Genomic DNA, 20,214 nt, shown 5'->3' on the forward strand with positions numbered 1-20,214 from the left:
AAGACGAAAGATCCCCAATACAAAGACATAAAAGCCAAAACTACTTAAAGCATTCCATTCGCCGTAAGCATCTGGATAATCGGGAATGCGACGGGGCATACCCGAAAGCCCTAAAAAATGCATTGGAAAAAAAGTCATATTTACACCTTTATTCTATTTATTGTGTTTGGTTCTTTGCATTTTACATTCCATTTTGTACCCTTTTTAAAGCCGCTCCGTAAAAGAAAAGTCTCCCCTCCTGTGTTGGCTGAAGTAACGAAAGTCACTTTGGACTCTCAAAAATGCGCGAAAGTCTCGAAATTCTCTTTCAATTATGAAGGTTCCTTTGACAAAAGAGTGGTGGCGATTGAAGAGTGAAATTCTATCCAATTTCTCTATACTTTGACGGGATAATGAGTAGAGATCATCATAGCAAGTTTTTCAAAAAATTTATACATAATGCGCCCCCGTAAGACGCTTCGCGTCAAATAAGTAACATATGTCGACTCTTGAGTCGGGAAAGATCTTCCAGATTTGTTCTCATTCCGTGTATTTACGCGTTTTTAACCACAAAAGTTCTCTATTGCTGATTCAACATTCCCGATTGAATTAGGAGATGCCTTTGAGATTACAGTAATTTCATGTGGTTTAGGGACTTCCAAGATATGATTGTAATTAGTTTTTGATGGCGAATCTTAACACGATGCATTTTCATAATAGGAACGAAGTATACTTAGGGTAAGCGTAAGGAAGCTCTTTTTATTTCGTTATTTATGTAAAAATTGTAATGCAAAATAGATCATCCGCTCTAAAAGCGAGCTCTTATCGCCCCGTTCACTATGTGAACGGAAGAGCCGGGAATAAAGGTTAACTATCTAATTCCTTTATAATAACTTGAAAGCAGCTGAGTCTCTTTGAAGACCAGTTTACAGTTGAAAATATGGCAATGACAGTATTACGAGGTTTAATCGTTTATATAATATTACTTTATTTGGAAAATTTCTTACCTTGCTGTTCAAAGTCCTAAAAACAACGGGCCCTTTCTATCTAATTTAGATTAGGTTTTGTCGTCTTTTCCGATCTGGATAAAAGGTCATGAGACGAGTGGTCGAATAGTTTGGTTTGCTAAAAAAGGGATTCTATCCGGATCCGTTGGTAAAGTTTTTTAACCTAATCGATAGGTTACATGGCTTGCCTGCTATTGAGCCGGCCAGAGTGGCGTAATATGAAATCTTCTTAGTTCACGTAAGCGAATTCTCCCATGAACCAATAATATCAATAGCGTAAGAGCTTAACATGTCGACAAGCCATTATGATGTCTTTTAGTCGTCCCGTATATACATGGATATATAGAGAAGTTGCTTTTTATGATCATCCTAAGGCGAATTGCCTTTTTTTGCATCATTGTTTAGTTGATAAAAGTGTATCGGAATGCACGGCACGATTTGCCATTGAAATAAAAAACAGAAAAGGCTTTTTTTTTGATCCGCAGCTGTCGTCAGTAGTTAAGCAAAGGTTTTTCTTTTTGTCCTTCCTGGTGCAGAGCAGGGCAATTGGTTTGCTTCTGTTCCGTTAGACGCATAATCCAAGCATACGTTTTTGCCAGACAAAACGAACTGCCATAGATATCGGGAGGTGATAAAAGGAATTCATCAAATAAATAACATGAGCGTTTCTCGAGAACATCCCTATCATTTGGTTGATCCAAGTCCATGGCCTTTATTGGGTTTAATAGGAGCTTTAGCTAGTACCACAGGTGCGGTTATGTATATGCATTCATTTACGGGAGGTGGAATATTTTTGAGTCCTGGTTCGGGATCAATCATGCATACTATGCTTATATGGTGGCGCGATGTTGTACGTGAATTTACCTATGAGGGACATTACACCAAAGTGGTATAATTAGGACTTCGTTATGGCTCTCTTTCGTTTATTGCTTCGGAGGTTATGTTTTTTTTAGCTTTTTTCTGGGCCTTTTTTCATTCCTTCTTAGCGCCCACGGTAGAAATTGGAGCTATTCGGCCTCCTAAAGGGATTGAGGTCTTAGACCCTTGGAGAATTCCTTTTCTAAACACTATTATTTTATTGTTCTTTGGAGCTGCCGTAACTTGGGCCCATCACGCTATACTTGTGGGTTTAAAGTAAGAAGCGATTTACGCTTTAGTAGCTACTGTTTAGTTGGCTTTGGTTTTTACTGGGTTCTAAGGGATGGAATATTATGAAGCACTTTTTACCGTTTCCGATGGTATTTATGGTTTTACTTTTTTTTTAGCTACTGGGTTTTATGGATTTTATGTTATTATAGGGACCATTTTTTTAATAATATGCAGTATTCGTCAATATATGGGTTATTTTAGCCCCTCACATCACTTCGGTTTTGAAGCAGCTGCTTGGTATTGGCATTTCGTGGACGTGGTTTGGTTATTTTTATTTGTTTCTATTTATTGGTGGGGAGGTTTCTAAAAAGGCATGGGCCTGGCCTCGCCATCTTCTAAACGAAAGAAAAATAGCCACTAAACCTGCTTAACAAAACAGAAACGCTTCGCTTTCCAAATTTGGCAAACTATCACAATATTTGCTCAAAAAGGAAGGGTTTCCTTAATTAAAAAGGGGGTGACCCTTATGGGCTATTTTTTGGTATGATCAATTGATAGAGAACTAAATACGGGCAAAAATCCTTTGCGACGAGTAACAATAAGATTCTTAAAGAAATCAACATCCAATGCCGTGTGACTTCATGGTGGACATAATCTACTAGAATCTCTTCCATCCCTATATGAATATGCCAGAATAAAAGAATATTAAATAAGATCAAACTAGAAATATTGGTTACTATAAAAAATGGGGCTAGACAAGCTGCAGTGCCTTTCTAAACAAGCCAATGGTTCAAGGGCGCTCTATGAACCTCCATCGTTTCTTTGCTGTATCTATGTGTCTACGCATTTTCACTTATTTGCACGCATCTGAGCGAGGGTAGTTTATCATTGGTTTTTATCTTATCAAGGGAAAGCATAGCCTTTTCTGATAAGATAGTTTCATATTAAGACTTTTCTTTGCTCCATCAGGGGGAAGGGGAGGACTTGAAGAGATCCTGCCCCGCCCATATAACCCAAATCAACAATCGATAGAAAATAGGGATCATTCTCGTCCATAGCTGATTTCTATAAAATATATATTTGCATAATGATTTGTCTGTTCCTTTGTTGTGCCTATTATTAGTTTAATAGAGTGATTTTTTTCATTCTGCTTTTCTTTTACAGCAAGCAAATGTCAGCTAACAAATTACTTATTTTCTATGGAAAAAACTATGCTAGGTTGGCCAGGAAAGCTGGCAAATTCTGCACCCACTGGAAAGCGAAAACAACTTACTATTTTGTCTCATTCTCAAAGGCAGGAATGCTCTTGAATAGCTACCGGTGCTTTCAACTAAAGTTCCATTTTTTAATGCAACAAAGCATATACCGTTTGTTCATATAGCGGTGCACAATGTTTTATCATCTCATTTAGAAATGATTGCGCAATCATTTCTGTATTTGAACGCAAGCCAGACAATAATAGTTCATGTTATTCCTTGGATTCAAACCATAAAGTTTCCTAAATAGTAAGAAAATGCTACAAATCTGTTTAAATGGCTTCGCTTCTTGCCTCGGAAGTGGTTTTAACAAAGTTGCTTAAAGTATTTTAACAAAAGAGAACAAAACCCACTAGACGAACGACAACCGATATTTCCTCATCGTACATCGATATTCATCCCGAACTCAAAACACTGAAAATTAAAATGGCAAATAAAAGCAACTCGCGCGTAAATTTCGCTTATATTCCTTTGCCCTTTTTCCTCTATTTCCGATATTCATGAAAGTTTGCTGGCGAGCTAGCGGACAGAGAAAAGGACAAGCTTATTTTTAGACTCGTTTCGAGGTAAAAGGTTCGCAAAAATGCAATAGCATTTATTGCGCCGGCAAAAACGATACGGAAAGCAACAGTGTTTCATTCAAAAGGGCTCTGAGTGCATATAAAGCTTCTAGCCTTAGTCAGACAAATAGATTGGCTAGGGTTGCTGAAAGCGAAAGTGCCTAGCTTTCATTTCGCTTAATAAAAAATAGAAATAAAAATCCGAATGTAAATAAGATTTGTCAGTATTAGAAGTTTAGGTAAACCTTTTTTTTTTGGCTTCCATTACAAGAAAAATACAGACTAGTAATAAAGCCGAATTCTCGTTTTCAAATTATTGCCCGCCATTGTAACATTTAAGCAGAAAGTCATAAGTACAAATGCACCGATTATGTAAAGTGTTTAGCTCTTGTCCACAGAAATAAGTTCTGTTTCGTTTCTAACAGCGCTAACGCATTTAAAGCACTCTCTGTTACTATAAACACATTTTAGTTACGCCTAGGCCTCATGAGTTCACTGAAAGCACGTTCTGTCCTTGTAGATGTACCGGTTGAGAAGTTAGGCAGAAGGCTTTTATGGTGTTTGGTTTGCATTATTAGAACCGAAGGCAACCTCGTGAAATTTTGTGTTTGTGCCATTTTATTAAAAATGTTTATATGGCGATAAAGTAAGGTAAATAAGTGGAAACGAGAGTACGGATAGATTGTAATGCTCCCGGATACACGTTGGAAAAACCAGCTTTTAGGCCTTATTCTTGCTTATTTGCAAATATACGTTGTAAAAAACCAGCTTTGCTAGCCTTATTATTGTCGACATTACTTTTGTTGATTAGCTGGCCGATCTTATTTTCTGCAAGTAAATTTTTGTTACTGTCTTCTGCTGTTGGATTGAACTGATTTAACATCGGTATGTAGAGGACCAGAACATGCCATTGAGGCAAAGATGAGCGTTCATCTCAGAAAGTTCATATGATTTTGTTCAATAAATCTACATAGTTTAATGACTTAAACCATTACGGATAGAAGGATTTGAACCTTCATGACTAAAGCCACCAGAACCTAAACCTAGCGTGTCTACCAATTTCACCATATCCGCAGGCTATCTATGCAGTAATAGCTAATAAGAACCTAAACTTTTGTTCATTAGATAGGACCAGCGCTTTAAACAAAAAAAAAGTTAATGTCTCGTCCCACGCGCCAGCGCTGCCAGAAAAGTTGAAATACTATCTCAGTCTCCTTGACTGACTCGTTTGTTAGCCTATTAAGAAAGAAAACGCTATGTAAGCCTTTAGAAAAGATAACTTCGTTCATAAACGACGCAAAGCACTCTTAGGAGTAAAGGACAAACTGCATGAGAATGCCAACTTATTTGTATGCAGCATAATTGTGAATGGAGAAGGATTTGAACTTTTGGTCTTTTTACAAATACCTTGATTTTCAAGATCGCTCAGACATCCATTCCTTGTATTTCGCCAAATCTTGCACTTAAAATTGGCCATAATTGACTATACTGTCAGATAACCATTCTAATGAAAGTATATAGGAACAAGCTTTAAAGAAAAAAAGAAAATAGCGTTCTGTCAATCGAATCAAATCCTTTCCTAGCAAAGCGAAAGAAGTTAACAGGTCTTTTTCGCCATTCAAGATCCCACAATAGCCAGGTCTGTTATTGAACTTATTGCCCTGATTTAATGGCTGGATTGTTTGCTTAGTTTCGGGCACTTTGCTTCTGGTTTAACTGAAGCACTTATGTAAGTTTTATTACTATTACCTTATTATGTATTTAATTTTTGGTTTTTTATGAAACGAGGTTTACATTAAGGACTAAGTGAGTAGCAAAGGATGCTGCTTACTTTAAAGTTATTGGCTTTGGCGTTGCAATTAGTTTTTAATTTACTGTAGCTACTATTTTTTCTGTTAATGTGTTATTGTTTCTTGAAACTTTTTCCTATCCTCCTTTTAATTTTCTCCAAGCTATTTTAGTTCCCATTCTCGTTTTACATCTTTTAGCTTGCTTAGATCTTTTTACAGTAGCCTGGTTTTTGTTAACATAAAAACTTAAGATATGATTGTAAAAAAACTATTTCCTGATGCAATTACAAAATTAATTGTGTTGTTTTCGTCAGTTGCCAGATTTTTTATTTTGTAAATTAGCTAAGGATACGCAAACCATTTATACCAATTGAGGCATAGAAAAGAGATTTCAGCAGATACCTTAAATATGGCACATACGCACGCATGGAAACCAAGTGAAACAAAAAGGGTTTTGTTATAAATTAAAGACTTCCTCCCAACACTCCGAAATAAGCTACTAAAAGCAAACAACCACATTCGATTCCTTTGTGGTCGGTCTGAGAGAAGTGCCGAATGAAACTAGAATATCCCTATCCATTGACGATTCAATCCCTTATTATTTTATCTCTTCTTTGTTATTGCAATAGATTAATCATCCGTGTCGATAGAACTTGTAAAGGATCTACTTCATTTCCTTTCTGTCTCATAAAAAATGGAATCAATGGGTTATTTATATACGTTTAGGGACATCTGTTTTTGAAAACATTACCTGTAGCAAAAATAACATAAAGTTATTTGCTTGCACAGCGAGCATAAGTTTCTTAATTTCAAACTACTAAGTGAAGTGGTCTTAAACCAATTAATCGTTACAGAAGATCTTGTAGCTGTCCTTGTGGTTGGATGTTGGGGGAATAGTTTAACATGGTAGAACACTGGTCTCCAAAACCATTGGTTAAGGGTTCAAGTCCCTTTTCTCTCGAGCACCCAATTCAGCAGATAATAGTATCTGATCGGATATGAGCTACATAGTGTAAAGAAACAATTAGCGAAGATCTTCTAATGCCTAGCTTAATTGGATGAAGTGTAACTGCTCACTTTTTTTAAAAAAAAAGTGAACCTATATGATGTAAGATAAGCAAAAGTACATTAAAGTATAAATTGATCAAATTTATTTATCCGCAAAAACATAAACTAGAAAAGTATGTTGTTAATTCTATACCATAAAAGCAGAATCATAAATTAACTTTTTATCATGATTTTATTGCATCCATTCGTTTGTTAGTTATCCTTTGTGGTTTTTGTTGCATTGTTATCTTAAAATCTTTTTTTTGTGGTTTCCGCTGCATTGCTATCCCAAAGTCTTCTATCCGTTGTCATCTTGATGCGTCCATATGGTGTATTAGTTCGAATGTTAAACACAGAATAAGTTAATGAAAAGAACGCTTTTTCAATAACTGGCTCATAACGGTGAAACCAGCTGTTTCTAAGAATAATGGCCATACCGTGGGAAGTCGTGAAAGCTTCTCTCCCTTTGTTGCAGTCGAGTGTTTCAGCCTTCAACGAGAAATAAAGCGGGTCGAGTCTTGAGATGAAAGCAGGTCAAGTTCGGTAGGAACCTCGATTGGCTAACGTCAACCCAAACAAAAATACGCCAGGAAAACCAACACTTAAACAGTCCAGGATCCCACCGGCTCTTGTTCCCACTTTAAGGTCCTCCGGAACCTCGTTCTTAGGAAATCCTTCTCATAGCTACAAGCTAGCTCATTGACCCCGTAACGACTGATTTGAAAGATGAGAGCATGATTGTTAATGCTAACACGCCGGTTCTCACCCCGGCCGAATCCATCCCGAACCCCGATTAAGCCATTAAATGCTAATCAATTGGCAGCTACCTTATTTTACGGTTGTCTTGGTTACTACGCTGCCTGTACACCTAACTGTAATGGAATTAAACCCTTGACCAATACAGAAATTACGGCTTTAAAGCAAAGAATAGGGCGCCCACCGTAAAGCAGATCCAGGCTACTCAACAGAAACTCGGTGAAGAGGCCATGTCGCAAGCTAAATTAGTATATCATAGATTTGGATTCAATACTGATCTAGTTTTTCCTACAAAACAAAAAAAACCATGAACAAGCAGTTCAATTGCAAATCTGGGGACAATCCCGTTAAAAACAGGGCCGTACGCAGAAAGAAAAACACAGGTTGCTCAATATGAAAAAGAACTTCTTGACCCTTTTTCTTTCAATAAAACAAAGTGAGGTCGGGAAAAAGGAAGGATAGAAAATTAAGTAAATAGAATGGCAGGATGAGGGCTCTGCACCCATGTTTATAGCAATTTCTATACCAACTCTTGGCAGCCAGCAGCCGATAATCTTTGTTTTTTTAGGTGCTGAATAACAAATCTTGACTTCGGAGACAAAGCTCCTTTTTTCAAGACATTTCCAAACCAACAAGATAGGTGCATGAGCGATGCAGCCAGCCTGGTTGATTTTCCATCTCGTGCCTTGCTAGCCAGGCCAGCCTGCTGCCATTTCCTACACTTTTTATTATCCTTGAAAGCAGGCAACTGGTGGCGAACCTATTGTTCCACGATAATACTGCAGAGCCCGGCTTGCCGATGCGCAGAACAGAAAGAAAAAGGGCATCGGATTTTTCTAATGATCCTGCCGGGCCATCCTAACCATTCCCCTCACCAATTTGGTCATTGGAAACCGGGTCTGGAGGGGAGAGATTTAGATCCAGCGGTGTTTCAATGCCAGATTGTCACTCCCAACAAAAATTAACCAATTCTTCTGCCACCACAGACGGCTCTAACGTACTACAAATGCTAGGCCATATATAGATTAGCTGCTGTATGCAAGCATCAGACGTTTGTTGGGTATCTCTTAATAAAGGCAGTAGCTGTTTGACTGTCTGCGGATAATAATTATCCCCCATTTCATGGTATTTACGAATGCATAAATTGGCTTTCCTTACAAATCCAGTAAAAGGTTCACCATAAGGGGAACCCTTGGATAAATAATCTCTTAGATTAGGTAATATTACCTGATGTAATTCATTTAAGGGTCTCGCCAAAGCTTCCCTTCCCGTGCTGTTATCGTTTTCAGTAAGGTATATAATATGATTAAGATGAGCGTCGAAAGAGTTCTTCAATGTCTGATATTCTCTCAAATTTCTAAGCAATGGATCCATATTTTCAATTTTTCTTTAAAATACTTAGGTATAGCAAAGACTTACTTAAGCTCTGCGGTCTGTTTCTGATGTTTATGGATATTCTTTGAATAATTTAAGAAATACAACAAATAATTTATATCAAATAGAAGAAAGAATTGATAATAATTTCTTAAAATTTATTAAGGATATCTGATCGTGTATCAAGAGGTAAATCTATTGAAAATATAGATGTTCCAGAAATGGTTAATAATGTAATCAAGAAAGACCATTTTTATTTGAGTCTATAGAAACAAATACAGTATCTACTCAAACTGAAAATATTCAATTAGATAATATTAATTGAATATATCCTTATTCAAAGCCAGTTCTCGTAACCTTTATTCAAAGCCAGTTCTTGTATCCTTATTTAAAGCCAGTTCTCGTAACCTTTATTCAAAGCCAGTTTTGACCAAAATATTCACCTTATCTTACAAAATTGATGTCAAATGACCTTTTTATTAAAAAAAAGAAATATGGCCAGATGGGTTTAGAGCGAATTTTTTTTTTACAACAAAGATTGCTATGGCGCAACCCGTTTGGATTGGCCGAATAGGTTCTTATTAATCGATTGTTATTATACAAGAATTCTTGTATCGCTCATGCAGATCTTCCATCTACCGGAAACCAAAGGATTCATTGCTTTTCCTTTTTTGTCGAACTTGTATAAACACAACCCTATTTGCACCTATCAGTTACGAACTTGCTATTGTTATGAAAGACAACCCCTAGGCTCAGTCACAGCAACGAGTACCGAACCGTCGTTCCCACGGCTACAGTACCAGGAGTTGCTGCTGAGCCAGCCCGTTCAAAACAGTACTTCTGTCTAGCAGAAACTATTAGCGACATCCCTAGAACAGTATTCGTATCGTGAACCAATGGCCACTTTTCCGGTCGAAGGAAATGCCTAATAAATAGTCAAATACTGCACTCTTTAGCTACTGTACTCCGGAAACAAAGTAAGGGAAAGCCCCGTACGTCAAGAGCTGCACTGCTATGAATCAAAGACTGTCTGCTCGCCGTTTCCGGCCAGTATTGCGGGTTCAATGGCTTTATACGAATTAGCTGTTTTTGACCCATCCGATCCCCAGAAATGGAAATTGTTAATACTGGCACTGTACCTTAAGTGGGAGATGGAATAGCCCGCATTCATGGTTCGAACAAAGTAATGGCTGGAGAATTGGTAGAATCTGAAGATGGTACAGTAGGCATCGCTTTGAATTTAGAATCTGATAATGTTGGCTAAGTACTGATGGGCGATGGTTCGACCATACAGGAAGGGGGTTCCGTAAAAGCAACGGGAAAAATTGCGCAAATACCAGTTAGTAATTCTTTCTTAGGCCTTTAAGCCAGTAAATGCTTTGGCCCAACCGATCGATGGAAAGGGTCAAATCCCAGCTTCTGAGTCTAGATCAATTGAGTCTCCCGCACCATATGGGAATTATTTCAAGACGTTCCGGTGGCGGAAAACGACCCGAATCTGCAGGAATTCGGGAAGGTTGAAGCAATGGCCAAACCTCCTTGAGGCTACAGCAATAACGTCATAAGCAATGACACTTAACTAAAGCACTTTATCCTCGCTTTCCACCTTTTATCTAGGGTTAGGAGGATCACGCGCCATAATGCCGGATCTCCATCTTTCTTTGTTGGTTGCTCTCCAGTCGCAGAATTATGAATAGTTTCACTAAAAATAAGTTTATTGGCTTGAAAAAAAAAATGAACCAATCCTTTAGCCTGGCAACCTGTACTATTTTTGCTGCCTCCAGCAACCTGTTGCAACTAACTTCATATTCAGGATGAAACAAGACAATTATGCCAGATAGTAAGGAATTACAAGTTTTCTGCACTAGAAAAAGCTAATAAATGGACTCGACCCATTATATATTTTTCCAGTAGTCATTTTAGGGACGTTTGCATGTACTGTGGGTCTTGCGGTTCCGGAACCATCAATGATTGGTGAACCAGCAAATCCTTTTGCGACTCCATTGGAAATATTACCCGAATGGTACTTTTTCCCTGTCTTTCAAATACTTCGTACAGTTCCCAATAAATTATTGGGGGTCCTCTTAATGGCGTCCGTACCGGCGGGCTCGTTGACCGTTCCTTTCATAGAAAATGTAAATAGGTTCCAAAATCCGTTTCGACGCCCTAAAATCTTAACCACGAAGGCACCCGCTTGCCCAAAATAAAATGAATTAGCCGGATTGCTGCTTTATGACACTTGCTAGACCTATAAAAAATGTTATGATCTCCAGACCTATAAAAAATATTATGATCGCAGAAAACAAACATAATCAATGCGATATAGCCAGTCTTTGCTATGGCATGCGATAAGCCATATTCGCGATCAGCTGCATTGTCTGGCCTGGCAAAGCAATATGCAGCGATGGCAAGCGATTGGCGCGTAGGCCTTTTAGATAGAAAGTAACGAAAACATGCAGAGACAGGAATCAGCCAAAGAGTGCGGGAGATTGATTGCAATACTTATCAGTCAAATAGTTAGAAAGTTGGCCTGCTATGATTTAACGGTGCTAACCAAGTGGAAGAGCCGTCACTCTTAGGATAAGAGTGACTCTGTGGGATAACAAGCTGATCAAAACATCTTAGGGAAGGTTTAGCACCTCGATGCTGAAAGCCATAATCAATGCGCTAATGCCTTTTAGTTAGCGTGCTATGATAATATATATTTATTAATCTGGTTGTTTTTTTTTACCATTATCTTTGTCCCTGCAATCATGATCATTAACCGGATTATGCGGTTTCTTTTGTTTGCATTTCTTATAGCTATTATTTGAATTAGTATCTTGGAGTGAATTGCAAGTTTGTTGCTTAAATTGGCTTTTATCTAAAGCTTTTATTTTTTCAGCAAATATTCTTTGGTGGTTAAAGTATTTTGTAAAGTTAAGAAAGATCCGTAACCATATTTCTTTTTCAATAATGCAAATGCAAAAACGGGCTCAATAAGAATCTGTTTTTCTGGAGTTCCAAAGGCTAGCATGACATCGTTATGTACGTAAAGACCTAGAGTGTGGAAACCTAGAAATAAGCTAGCCCAACTTAAATGGGATATTATTGCTTCTTTATGCTCCAACATTCTTGACAATACATTGTCTTTGTTTTGTTCCGGATCATAATCCCTAATGAAGAATATGGCCCCTACCATGATAAACCCAGCAATATATTGGTGATGGGTATAAAGTGGGTGGTAAAATCTTGTGCTATAAAAGCATAAGCAGGTAAGGCGAATCCAAACAGCAAACAAAGCACAACTATGATTCGTTTATAGGATTTGAACCCGGTTCGAAGCCATTCCTTTGACACCTTAAACTGGCAAATTCTACCGTTTCCACTGCTTAAGTTTTGTTCAATCCATAAACACGTGCAGTTCCATCCCCGACCGTTATCACTCAACCGGTCTCATCCACTGACAATTTAGTATAATAGTCGGTAATTCTTCTTTCCAGGATGGTTATTTTGTTGTTCTAGCTTTAAACAATCTCATTTTTTCTTTGATTTGCGTTTCTCTCTTCTTCAATGCCATAAACGTTCAAGAGCTAATGCATATTGAGCAATTCTTCCTGCATGTCCACTGACTTGTAGCCGGAACATTTCATCATAAAAGGCCTCTATTCAGGGCTTTCCTCCCGGCAAGGCATGTTTGTTATTCCATTTATGACTCGCATTGGAGTAACGAAGTCATGGGGCGGTTGAAGCTTTACCGGAGATACCGTAACTGATGCAGGTATCTGGAGTTACGAGGTGTAGCTATCATACTATCTGGCTTGTTGTTTCTTGCTGTTATCTGGCACTGGGTGTATTGGGACCTGGATCTGTTTCGCGATGGTCGCACGCTTGTGGGGCGAAAGAGGACTCCTTTTCCCGCCTGTAGGTTCTTATGGCCCTTCAGACTTCAATAAAGGAACAGAGTCGTAGCTTTCTGATTCACCCCTAGCCACTTAAGTACTCCCGGATACTTAACGCTAACGCTACAGCACTGCACGGGTCGATACGCGCAGCGCTTAGTATCCATTGTTTACGGCTAGGACTACTGGGGTATCTAATCCCATTCGCTCCCCTAGCTTTCGTCTCTCAGTGTCAGAAAAATAAGAAAATGAACGCTTTAAATAATCTCGTTTCCTTTCTCTTCCGTCGAATCCCTTTCCTTGGTGCTTTACACTGGCAGGCAGCATTCATGGCAGTTCTTTTCTATGCTAACTGAATAATTAAGAATGCCGCGAGCAGGGATCATATGGCCTGATTAACTACGAATTAGATAAGCTACGACAATGGCAAATTGAAATAGAAGCTTAAACAGTCATATGGACAGTCATAAAGCATGCCATGCCACTAGTCTTATATTACACAATGTAAATAAATTGAATTCTCATAGCAATTAGCCATCAGCTTCAGATTGTCACGGTTGCTACGTGTTTTTGCCCACCAAAAGAGATTCGAACTCTTAACCATCAGCAGGTGCTCTCCTTATTAAGCTATTGGTGTGGGTGGAAGGATCTCCTTGGCAATGGGAAGGGGTCCTCCCTTGAGCTACAGCATCGCTACAAATAAGGACTGTGGTAACAGTAGGCCATTCCATCTATGGCTTCAATGGTTTCCCGGCGCATGATAACGTACATTCTCACTAAGTTGGTTATTTGGTGTAACCATTAGTGCAGTATTGAAATCATTTAGTTTGCACGTTAAATCTATAACGCAAAATTCTACGGTCCCTCGGGCTTAGATTTACTCTCCGCAGTTTCATAGGTGTAAGCCTAGTTATGAGATAGAGTATTCTCGTATATAAAGAAAGATTTTGTTTTTGTGCCTCTACCCAATTATTAGAAATGATGGGGTCTAATAATTGAAAAAAGGTAGACAACCCTATCCTCGAAAAAGAAATTATCAAATATTTCAGTTTCCCAAGGAATCATTATAGGACTTATATCAAAGGCTAAAGAAAATATGGTCAACCATATTTTGCATATACTGCCAATCTAGCATACTAATTGGAAACAAATCTGTAGGTGATAGCTGGTTTCGTTATTTTATTGATGTAGCAATTCTTTGGCAGACGTAAGCCAGATCTTTTTGTACTTCTTCACCTAATTGCTTTTACTCTTTGATAGTCTCAAGTATATGTGGTTCGATTCTTTCGGGGAGCTCTTTCTCATACTAAGCAATCTATGTCAAAGGGATCTAGTCCAAAAACCCATTGACCGCCGCAAAGATGACCACGATTTGTCATTCGATAGAAATCGGGGAATATTATGGTTATTTAAGCACCTCGGTAGGCCTAGCGCCACAATATGGCAAATACTGGGTAGCAGGATCAAGGTCTGACCCAAATTACGCAAAAGCGGCAACTTCACGATGTTGTGCCAGCTCCAATTTCAGGGTTCCACAAAGTGCTTTCATCGCTTTCGGCTAAGCAGCAGACCCAACGCGACTAACAAATAATCCTACGTTAATGACAAGCCGAACCCCGCGATAGAAGAGTTCAGTTTCCAAAAAAGTTTGTCCATCTGTAATAAAAATGACATTGGTAGGAATGTGAACAAAGACATCTCCAGCTTATGTTTCAATGACAAGTAAGGCAATTAAGCTACCCGCACCAGTCTAGTCTAACCTTTTGGCGGCTCTTTCCGATGAACGCAAATATGGATAAAAGACATCTCCAGGGAAAACCTCACGACCTGGTGGTCAGCGTGGCAATAATAACATTTATCAATATGCCACTAATTACTTACTGAGATCATCGTAAATGATTAATGCGTACATTCCATGATCTCTAAAATATTCTCCCATAGCACAACCGGAATATAGTGCCAGAAATTACGGAGGAGCAGGGTCCAAAACAATAACTGCCACAACGATAAAATATTCCAAAGCACCAGCTTCCGACAGAATCTTAACCAATTATGCCACGGTTGAACGTTTTTATCCAATCGCTACATACACACAAAACAATTTTTCACTATCGCAAGTGCTCTGTGTGTTGATTGCTTTTTAATTCAAGATGGTATCAATGGCTATAGCAGTCTTTCCAGTCTATCAGTCGCCGATTATCAATTCTCATTAACCACGACCTATAGGAACCAAGCTATCTACTGCTTTTAACCCCGTTTACATAGGTTCATGGACGGATTTACGTGCAATAATGCCAGAGGCTTTAACTTCCACACGTCTTCATTCCACTGCACTCAAGGATAGAGTCAAGCTTCTGCCAAAAAAAGTGGTCGTAACCGTGCTCTTTAAACCATGCAAAATAGTTGCCTATTACATGGCTTTCTAACCTAACTTTATTGAAATTTTATTTTATCTGCAAGCTGGCCGCAAAAGAAAACTCCTCTCGTCCGGCCTCTAGCCGGGAACTTACTTTGTGTTTTTTCAGAGTCCATCGTAAATCGCTAGAAAGTATAGTCAGGCAAAACCCTTTGTTATTATTCTCCATCGAAGAGCATAACAAATGCATAGGCTCCTTTCCTTATACCTGGCCTTTATCAAGTGCCTTTCTATTGCTAGATTTTCGACAGGTAATATGGGCCCTCTGACCTCTATTCAGGGCTTTCCTCCCCTTAAAGATCTCGCCATTGTTATCTATAGGTAGTTGGGATCCTAGTAATAAAGGGTTCAACTTCACCTCAAGATGTTATTCAGTCCCCTTTGCTCAATACGGTAATAAAGCATTCATTTTTTGCAGGCTCCAAAAGATGTCAATCTATTCCATCAAGTCTGCTACAAGCAAAAGACATATCTGTGTTTATCTGACAGGACATGGTCTCTTGGAAAAGACTCCAATTCGCTGGCTTTTGCCCTCATCTCGTGGCAAACTAGCAAGCTTGCATGATGATCTTTATCCATCCGGCTTCAATCGTGCTGCTCTTGCGACATGCTATGGTTCCGATTTTCCTTGGTGGGTTTTGGTGAGTCTTATGTTTGTATACAATGCCAGCTTCGCATTTATTAACTATAGATAACTTAAAGGCCGCCCCACCTAAACCATCAATAAGTACTCCTAGCGCATCTACTACGCAACCTGGCATAGCCTTTCCTACGGGAACATCAACAATGGATCCGGTACGCTTAACCGTATCTCCTTCTTTAATGGCAGTATCACTACCAAATATGACAATTCCAACACTTTCATTTTCGGAATTCAAAGCCATTCCTTTGACACCGCTGGCAAATTCTACCATTTCTCCTGCTTAAGTCTTGTTCAATCCATAAACACGTGCAATTCCATCCCCGACCGATATCACTCAACCGGTCTCATCTACTGGCAATTTAGTGTAATAGTCGGTAACTCTTCCTTCCGGGATCGTAGATGGTTATTCCGTTGTTCTAGCTTTAGATAATCTCATACTTTCGGCTAGTCTCTAAAAAGCTAATAATTAGGATAGTCTATTATATTGATGGCAATTCCAAACGTTTATCAAGAGTGGGTGTGAACCAAAGAATTCTTTGAAGGTTATTATTAACGGGGCAGACGTTACTAATTCTCTGGGAGGTACTAAATGTTTACGCCTAACGGCTTTACGAACATTTTGTCGAATAGAACTCTCCAAACGATTCAAAGCTAATTTGAATTGTTTTTGTAAAAGATCCGCTATAGATTGAACGCGTTGATTTTTCAAATGGTCTATATTGTCAAGACTGCCTGTTCTGTAACTTATTTCAATTAAGTGATCTGCAGTCGCTAGCACATCTTGAGGTAGTAAAAAATGTTCCGTCTGGGGTACATCAAGATTAAGTCTGACGTTTGGATTCCGTCGACCGAGTTGTCCCAATTTGCACTTTTGTTGAAAAAATTTTTTCCATAATTCCTTAAATATCGATTCTGAAAAGACGAGATCGACGTCTGCATTAGGGTACAAATGCTTGTAAAGCTCCACTAAAGCGTCTTCTGATGATTAGATGGTTCCTTTCTGTTTATCTAAGAGGTTCATAAAAATCTTGAGGCATTTCGTAAAATACTTCCTTCGTTTAATCCCATAGCTAAAGGTAAAATCAAGATGGACACTTTTCGTTTTCTACTGATACGAACCCATGTTCTATCCCTTTTGTCTATCCCCAGTTTGAATCTTCCCCCCCCCATCTGAAATTATAGTGCTAGTATACGCGGAAACTCCTTTATGGTCTAATTCGCGGTTATAATGGATACCGGGACTCCTTAGTACTTAGTTGATAAGGACCCTCGCGATTCCATTGATTACAAACGTTCCTTCGGGATTCATCCAAGGAATGGATCCGAGACATACAATTTATTTCTGTATTGATTTGTTCCTCTTCCAGATCGATTGAGCCGGTACATATAGATCAGATAAATATGTGATACATTGATATACAGCATCTCTTTCTTTAATTGTAGGTTTTGATCACTGGTACTGCCCGGTAAGTAATCAAAATTTCACTTCCTTATTTGCATCTTCGATTTTCGGAAAATTGTTTGAGCTCCTCAAACAATTTTTCACAAATGAAACAGTTGAATCCCCTAATTTGGATTCTTCCAGGTTCCGGCAATACAAACGTTTTGCTATCTCCTCCTAATGTTATCTCAAGAGTATCCCTTCCCCATGGTTTTACTTTTTTTTTAGCTACTGGGTTTTATGGATTTTATGTTATTATAGGGACCATTTTTTTAATAATATGCAGTATTCGTCAATATATGGGTTATTTTAGCCCCTCACATCACTTCGGTTTTGAAGCAGCTGCTTGGTATTGGCATTTCGTGGACGTGGTTTGGTTATTTTTATTTGTTTCTATTTATTGGTGGGGAGGTTTCTAAAAAGGCATGGGCCTGGCCTCGCCATCTTCTAAACGAAAGAAAAATAGCCACTAAACCTGCTTAACAAAACAGAAACGCTTCGCTTTCCAAATTTGGCAAACTATCACAATATTTGCTCAAAAAGGAAGGGTTTCCTTAATTAAAAAGGGGGTGACCCTTATGGGCTATTTTTTGGTATGATCAATTGATAGAGAACTAAATACGGGCAAAAATCCTTTGCGACGAGTAACAATAAGATTCTTAAAGAAATCAACATCCAATGCCGTGTGACTTCATGGTGGACATAATCTACTAGAATCTCTTCCATCCCTATATGAATATGCCAGAATAAAAGAATATTAAATAAGATCAAACTAGAAATATTGGTTACTATAAAAAATGGGGCTAGACAAGCTGCAGTGCCTTTCTAAACAAGCCAATGGTTCAAGGGCGCTCTATGAACCTCCATCGTTTCTTTGCTGTATCTATGTGTCTACGCATTTTCACTTATTTGCACGCATCTGAGCGAGGGTAGTTTATCATTGGTTTTTATCTTATCAAGGGAAAGCATAGCCTTTTCTGATAAGATAGTTTCATATTAAGACTTTTCTTTGCTCCATCAGGGGGAAGGGGAGGACTTGAAGAGATCCTGCCCCGCCCATATAACCCAAATCAACAATCGATAGAAAATAGGGATCATTCTCGTCCATAGCTGATTTCTATAAAATATATATTTGCATAATGATTTGTCTGTTCCTTTGTTGTGCCTATTATTAGTTTAATAGAGTGATTTTTTTCATTCTGCTTTTCTTTTACAGCAAGCAAATGTCAGCTAACAAATTACTTATTTTCTATGGAAAAAACTATGCTAGGTTGGCCAGGAAAGCTGGCAAATTCTGCACCCACTGGAAAGCGAAAACAACTTACTATTTTGTCTCATTCTCAAAGGCAGGAATGCTCTTGAATAGCTACCGGTGCTTTCAACTAAAGTTCCATTTTTTAATGCAACAAAGCATATACCGTTTGTTCATATAGCGGTGCACAATGTTTTATCATCTCATTTAGAAATGATTGCGCAATCATTTCTGTATTTGAACGCAAGCCAGACAATAATAGTTCATGTTATTCCTTGGATTCAAACCATAAAGTTTCCTAAATAGTAAGAAAATGCTACAAATCTGTTTAAATGGCTTCGCTTCTTGCCTCGGAAGTGGTTTTAACAAAGTTGCTTAAAGTATTTTAACAAAAGAGAACAAAACCCACTAGACGAACGACAACCGATATTTCCTCATCGTACATCGATATTCATCCCGAACTCAAAACACTGAAAATTAAAATGGCAAATAAAAGCAACTCGCGCGTAAATTTCGCTTATATTCCTTTGCCCTTTTTCCTCTATTTCCGATATTCATGAAAGTTTGCTGGCGAGCTAGCGGACAGAGAAAAGGACAAGCTTATTTTTAGACTCGTTTCGAGGTAAAAGGTTCGCAAAAATGCAATAGCATTTATTGCGCCGGCAAAAACGATACGGAAAGCAACAGTGTTTCATTCAAAAGGGCTCTGAGTGCATATAAAGCTTCTAGCCTTAGTCAGACAAATAGATTGGCTAGGGTTGCTGAAAGCGAAAGTGCCTAGCTTTCATTTCGCTTAATAAAAAATAGAAATAAAAATCCGAATGTAAATAAGATTTGTCAGTATTAGAAGTTTAGGTAAACCTTTTTTTTTTGGCTTCCATTACAAGAAAAATACAGACTAGTAATAAAGCCGAATTCTCGTTTTCAAATTATTGCCCGCCATTGTAACATTTAAGCAGAAAGTCATAAGTACAAATGCACCGATTATGTAAAGTGTTTAGCTCTTGTCCACAGAAATAAGTTCTGTTTCGTTTCTAACAGCGCTAACGCATTTAAAGCACTCTCTGTTACTATAAACACATTTTAGTTACGCCTAGGCCTCATGAGTTCACTGAAAGCACGTTCTGTCCTTGTAGATGTACCGGTTGAGAAGTTAGGCAGAAGGCTTTTATGGTGTTTGGTTTGCATTATTAGAACCGAAGGCAACCTCGTGAAATTTTGTGTTTGTGCCATTTTATTAAAAATGTTTATATGGCGATAAAGTAAGGTAAATAAGTGGAAACGAGAGTACGGATAGATTGTAATGCTCCCGGATACACGTTGGAAAAACCAGCTTTTAGGCCTTATTCTTGCTTATTTGCAAATATACGTTGTAAAAAACCAGCTTTGCTAGCCTTATTATTGTCGACATTACTTTTGTTGATTAGCTGGCCGATCTTATTTTCTGCAAGTAAATTTTTGTTACTGTCTTCTGCTGTTGGATTGAACTGATTTAACATCGGTATGTAGAGGACCAGAACATGCCATTGAGGCAAAGATGAGCGTTCATCTCAGAAAGTTCATATGATTTTGTTCAATAAATCTACATAGTTTAATGACTTAAACCATTACGGATAGAAGGATTTGAACCTTCATGACTAAAGCCACCAGAACCTAAACCTAGCGTGTCTACCAATTTCACCATATCCGCAGGCTATCTATGCAGTAATAGCTAATAAGAACC

This window comes from Lygodium microphyllum, unplaced genomic scaffold (genome assembly GCF_053477565.2).
Source record: "Lygodium microphyllum isolate KBCC unplaced genomic scaffold, Lygodium_microphyllum_v1.1.10 scaffold_42, whole genome shotgun sequence".
NCBI classification, from domain to species: domain Eukaryota; kingdom Viridiplantae; phylum Streptophyta; class Polypodiopsida; order Schizaeales; family Lygodiaceae; genus Lygodium; species Lygodium microphyllum.